Source organism: Engraulis encrasicolus, chromosome 2, assembly GCF_034702125.1.
Source record: "Engraulis encrasicolus isolate BLACKSEA-1 chromosome 2, IST_EnEncr_1.0, whole genome shotgun sequence".
Lineage (NCBI taxonomy): Eukaryota > Metazoa > Chordata > Actinopteri > Clupeiformes > Engraulidae > Engraulis > Engraulis encrasicolus.
The window spans coordinates 11,823,747-11,830,273 of NC_085858.1; positions in this window are offsets into that span (position 1 = coordinate 11,823,747).

Sequence of the window (6,527 nt, forward strand, 5' to 3'; positions counted from 1 at the left end):
TTTTTGACACACTTATAAAAGACAGCATCTGCATAGAGTTGTCATCTTAAAGATCATGGAGAAAAGGGACAGAGAGAGAGAGAGGAGCGAGAGATAGAGAGATAGAGAGAGAGAGGAGGGCAGGGGAGAGATAGCAGGGCGGGGATGGGCAGAGGGAAATACTGGCACGTCACACTAACTAAACAGAACAGCAAACAGTATTACAAGAGAGGGAGAGAGAGGGACAGATAAGTTCATGTTTTTCCTTTTTCTTTACAATACAGTACGCACACATACACACACACAAAAAAAACGGGACACAAGTTGCAATTCCAGTCCAAGTTGCTGCACAGCCATTCAGCAGTTCCATTTGCACTCCACTCTGAAAACTTTCCACTAATAGTCGTTCACCTTCACAGCTTCTCTCTGTCCCTATCCAGCCTACCCTGGCCATTCCCCCCTCCTCATCCATATGCACTGTAGTGGAACAAAGGGTTGGGAATAGTGCTGAGAGTCTGGTTGACGTTTTAAAGCTATGTCCACCATGGTTTCTCCACTGCCACCGAAACTGCGAAAGTGGACACACTGTCTAGCGGTGCGGTTTTCCTTCTAGTTTGAGAAAGCCCTTTTTCTTTGTATTGCACAGATACCGTACGTGAATTTGTTTATTACTTCAGAGTCATTCTCATCCGCTGCTTGTCTGTTTGGACATGGCCAGGCCTGACCTCTTTGGGTTGCCTTATTGTCAGGTGACCTTGCCCATCATCACAAGAGGTGTTGTTGGGGAGGTCGCCGGGCCACGCACCCCGTTTCCTCACAATGAAGTCACAAGAAAGACTAAGCTAAATATGCAACTACTGTTTTTGATTTATAAAATAACTGTCTTTGATTAAAAGCATCAGAAAGCCATGATCTGGCGATAAGCTATCCTCACTTTGCACTACTAGCACAAGACCTCCTGCTTTGCTGCTAGTCTCTGCACCTCACTTCACACGCTCTGCCACTCACATGGCAACAGACACTAAGATAGGGGACGGAGGGGCCATTCTTTGGTCAAACGACCGAAACTAAACATAATCAGATTGGGCTTTACTCTCAGGCTAGCATCGAAGGTAAAGAGACAGTTTGTGATCGGACTAAGTCTGCAAGCTAAGAAACCACAACGGACATGACACAACGTGGTGTGTTACATCTGAGAGCCTGTTTTTTTTAAAACCTGTGTATGGAGGGAAGCACTTTTTCCTCAGAGGCGCAGGTGCCCAAAAACGGCACACTCTGAGCCTCTGAGCTAACATAAACGTCACATTATTACTGAGCAACTCTGTCTGTCTGACTGACTGACTGACGTGGTTGGTCGCTCCTATTCTTTGTCGGCTGACTGAACACTCAGACACACAGAGGAAAAATAAGCACGGCACAAGCACAAGCACAAGCTGTCCAGCGTGCGGTGTGTGTGTGTGTGTGTGTGTGTGTGCGCGCATGGTGGGGAGGTTGGAATGGCCAGGCCAGCAACTGAACGGCTTCACAACTTGGACCGGAACCGTTTTTTTTCTCAGTAGGTTTTATACATGGACATGCAAGTCATTTTTCTCTCTTTGAAGTTATTTACAATAATTACAAGACACAAAGATCCAGTCAGTTTGACAAAATTGCGAGCATTCAATATTCAATATTACTACTATTATTTTTGATAACACAACTCCTCGTGATTTCATTTCATCATTGCAGTTACATAAGTCCCTCACCTTGCACATACTTTATTACTCAACATGTTGCACTTTCACTCATTAATTCCCCCCCCCAATTCCGTCAACATTTCAGCATTTAATCCATAATTTTAAGTACTATGAAATAATTGTATTCTATTTTTGATTAAACAGCTGCCCTGGCCATTGCAGGTCAACAGCAAGCCGTGCAGTTTTCACTCTGGGGTTTCAGTGGTAGGCTACTCCTCCCGTCACCCACCCGGACTCCCCCCCACCAAATCATAACACTGATAGATAGAAATCAACACTGTGGTGCAGCATGGTGTGGAGTGTCATGTCCCCCTGGATCTCATTTCATATCATGATAATAATAATAAGACAAATACAAAAATAAAGTCAAAATTAAAGTCAAGACAAACTTTTTAGTGGGTGATGTTGGAGGAGCAGGCTCCAGCAGACGATTCCAAACAACAAGAAGGCTGATGCTTAGAATGTGCGGAGGATGCGGATGTTTACTGGTGCTCTTATAGTATTGGTCTGGTAGGTTGTTGTCTTAGCATTGTGGGTTGTGTGTCATTGCTTTGCCTGCATGATATAACCAAAGATACTTGAGATGTGAGACAAAAGACCTGTAACGAGGCATTCCCATAAGGCGAAGATAGCCTCATTGTGCCACATGATAATATAACTCCTCTGGCAGCCAGGTTTGCAGGAATGGCAAACTTCCCACCAAGCCAGACTCATTCTTGAGGTGATTTATTTTTCTCTTTTCTCTGAAACTTTGTACGTAAGTTGTACTACAATGGCTCTTGGCCTCGGCACGGAAAACATCCTTTTTGCACGATGCTGACGCATCCTCCTCCTTTTAAAAATGTAATATATCTAACCAATAAATAATAAATAATTTCCCTTTTGTCCACATACATTTCCTCTAAGCCTATACTAAGCAGTTTGCGATAGATTTTCTGGCATTCAAATAAATAAATAAATCATAAATAAAAAATAACACAGCACGTACAATAACTTTGGTTAATCCAGGTCAAGGCCCTAACCAAAGTTGACAATAGTAGCACACAGGCTTGGTGTTAGGCAAACATACACATGGCTCAGTGAGCCGGTCAAACTACAATGTGTTTATGGGTACAGAATGCAAAAAAAAAAATCCATACACTTTGTACCAACATAAAATAAGCATAGATAGGCCACAAACATAGTAACTCCTGAAGTCACAGCAATAAATTAAAAAAACATTGATAATAAGTACAACACCATATACAGTATATGAATGGTGTGTGTTGTTTAAAATGAGATACCAAAACATCTATGCTACAAGTGTAAAAAAAAATATCAGAAGCTATTGGGTAAACATGCCACAGCTATGTTTTTTCTCTAGATAGTGGGAGAGGGAACACTTATACTAGTGATTGTGACAGTAGTGTCTCTAATGGGTCAAATTAGTTTTCCATAGGTCCCTTGTATAAGGGCGATGGTCCGTGACAACCTAACAAACAGCTTTGTGCTCTTGGACGCTTCGCTAGTGGAATTGCACTGAGGGAGTGGGTGGCGGGAGGGGACGTGGGGCTGGGGGAAAGAAGAATGCTTTGGCTTTTTTTTGTTTAAAAAAGAAAACGCTTATTCATATGTTTGACTTCTTGTTTCCGCGCTGCACTCTCGTGACACTGAACTGAAACTCGGCCATGGCCCTGTAGACCTATACAGTAGTTAATAGTCCATATGCCCGCTTGCTTGCTTGCTCGCTCTGTGGTGCAACGGCACCATCATGCCTTAACAGCGAACATGTGTGCACACCCACACATACACGTCACACGCGCAGGCACGCACACATACACACGCACACAAATACCTACTCACGCACAGGCACATACACTCACACACACACACACACGCATAGGCTCATGCATGCACATATACATACAAACACTGCTTTGTTAGTTTAGGGAGTTTTAAAGAAGGAGGGGGCTTTTGGGGGGGGGGGGGGTGATGGGCTGGGGCGCACAAACAAAAGGCCTCACAGCTCACAAATCACAGTCGCAGCCCAGGACTCACAATAAAGAGACTTTTTTTTCTCCGATTTACTTTTTTTTGTAGTTTTTCCCAAAATTTTTCAAATTCTTACACCAGAAAAACGCACACGTCACCAGAAAAGCACAACAAGCACAGGTGGAGACTGAGAGGGGGAGGTGAGGGGAGGATGGCGGGTGGGGGTGATCGACGGGGGAGCTGAGTGGAATGTTGTATAGTTGTTATTGTTGTTATTGTTGTTTTGTTGTTATCTGTGGGGCTGTTACCTCTGGCATTGTATGCACAGCTGCTGGTGGTAGAGGTGGGGCTATGGACTCATAAGCTACGCACCAGCTTTCCAGGCCCCTAGCTCAACACACTGAGACAAATACCTCAACTGAGCATCTAAATGTGTCACACACACACACGCACACGCACACGCACACACACACACACACACACACACACACACACACACACACACACACACACACACACACACACACACACACATGCGCACACACATGCACTCACCCACACACCCAGAGCTCTCTCTGATACGCATACTCATTGTCATACATCCACTCGTGCTCAGGGGTTTTCACGACTTGTGTGTGTGTGTGTGGATGTGAGGTGGTTTGTGTGTAGCCACAATGATGTCTAAAGAGGCTAGTGAGATAGAGAGATGGTCACCCGAGTGAAAACTACAAAAAATAATAATAAAAAAGACTCCAAATAATAAAAAGAAAAGAAGTCCCCTTTCCCATTCCATCTCACCCTTGAAAAGTAAGTCTACAGCCTACAGGAATGAACCATCCCCAGTGCACCAACGACTGTGGACCGGATCACGGCCGAATGTGGGATGTGTCCGGTCTGAAGTCGGGCATGAACTGGGTTCAGAATAAGTGACAGTGAGGGACAGTGTTTTCTTTGATTGTAAAGTGCACACATGATCGAGAGCAGAAACCATCATGCAAACTCACAAAGCCGGAAGTTGCATGCCTTAACAAATAAGGGCTCTCAAGCCGTAAAATCCTTTTTTTCTCACAAAATCATAAAAAAATAAATCAACCAACCAAAAAAAAAGGAATTCCAAAAACACACCAAAAAACAAACAAACAAACAAAAAAAGAATCCCACGACACAGATTAAATAGATATAACCCCATTTTAACCATACACAGAAGTGGCTGGACACTAAGATACACAGAAACTTCAAAGGAAACATGCTTTCCCTGTGGACAGCATGACAGAGGCAACAGTCTGGTGCCTACTGTGTTGATCACTGTTAAATGTATTCACTGTTAAATGTATTGAATATAATACTCGTCTTTCCTCGTCTACGGGCCTAATTGGTCTGCCTGGGCTCATGGTTGGTTCTCATTGACTAAACTGTTGTCTGTTTCGCGGGGAGGGCTTCCATTGTAGGATCATTTTTGAGTAAGGTACTTGCATTTCACTCTTTGAAGGATACAACACTTTGGAACCTAGTCATAGCTCAGAAATAGAGGGTATTTCTCAGCATGAATAGATTTTTGTTTGTTTGCTTTGTAATTAGCATTCATTTAGGATTTTGGGCACCACAGACAAAACTCTGAGTTCTGCTATGGTTAATGTCATTAGGGGTTTGGTAAGGAATTTCAGCCCCTTGAAATGGCTGTGAATAGTGCTGGCTCTGAGTTGTACGATATCATCCAACAAGTAAACGCCACGATTAACTGATGTTGATATTCTCAACGCAACATACAAAGATGCACACATTTTGTCTCCTCTGTTATGACGAGCCACATGCCAGCAGTTCATTTTGTATAAGTGATGGATATAAAGGTTCAGCCATGCTGTTGGTGATGCTATGGCTTTCAGATACATTAACATCAATGGGAAGCACAATCTGTGAAAGAAATTGATCTAGTTACTAGAGGTTTGTCTTTCCAGAAAAAAAAACGATATATATACGTATCTATAGATATTGCTGGCATTGTTGTTTTCATTCCACTCCTTGAAAACATCTTTCTTGTGAGTGAGCATGCTAGCCTGTGGGAAGTACAAACTTTTCGACTCACACCACTGCCACAGGGAGGGCCTGTGCGGTGGTTCAGAGTGGACCTAAAACGAAATGGCATGCCTCAGCTCGCTCAAGCCCCCACTCCATGCCATGAGCACTCGGATGCAACAGCAGTGAATGTCCTCACTTCACAGTGTGCTAACATAGTAAGTAGTCCTTCATCCGTCTGGTGGCCGAGCATCATTTACGGGCTGGTCACTGAAGGACTTGCTTCCCCATTCTTTGTATTCAACCCGACCTCCCTGCCCAGGCAGTCAGACACTAAGACTCGCCATGAGACTTTCCCTTTTCGCATGGTGTAACGACCACAGCCGAGCATATTCGTTAGTGTCTTTGAGGCATCTGGACGATTAGAGGTGTTTTGCAGGAGCGGAGTGGAGTCGGCACATAGGGAACACTAAGTAGCACCAAAATGTTGCAAGTCAAACAATCGTCAGCCCGATAAGGAATACGGAAAGTCGCTTTCTTAAATATTTTAACCATCGCTCTAAGGATGTGTGTTCATTTGTAGGCCTACTGTGACATTAAATTAGATCTGTTTCAAAGCAGTATGGTTGTGTCTTAAATCTGGATCTTAGTATATTTAAGTACTGTAGTAGGTTATACCTCTGCTAGGAAAAATAAAATTTCATTGGATTGGTAATGTTATATTTTGTATCTATATATGTATATATATATTTATCTATTTATATGTATTTTCATAAATATCAACATCACTTTCAGCATCCGTCCAAGAGGTACTATGGGTAAAAAATA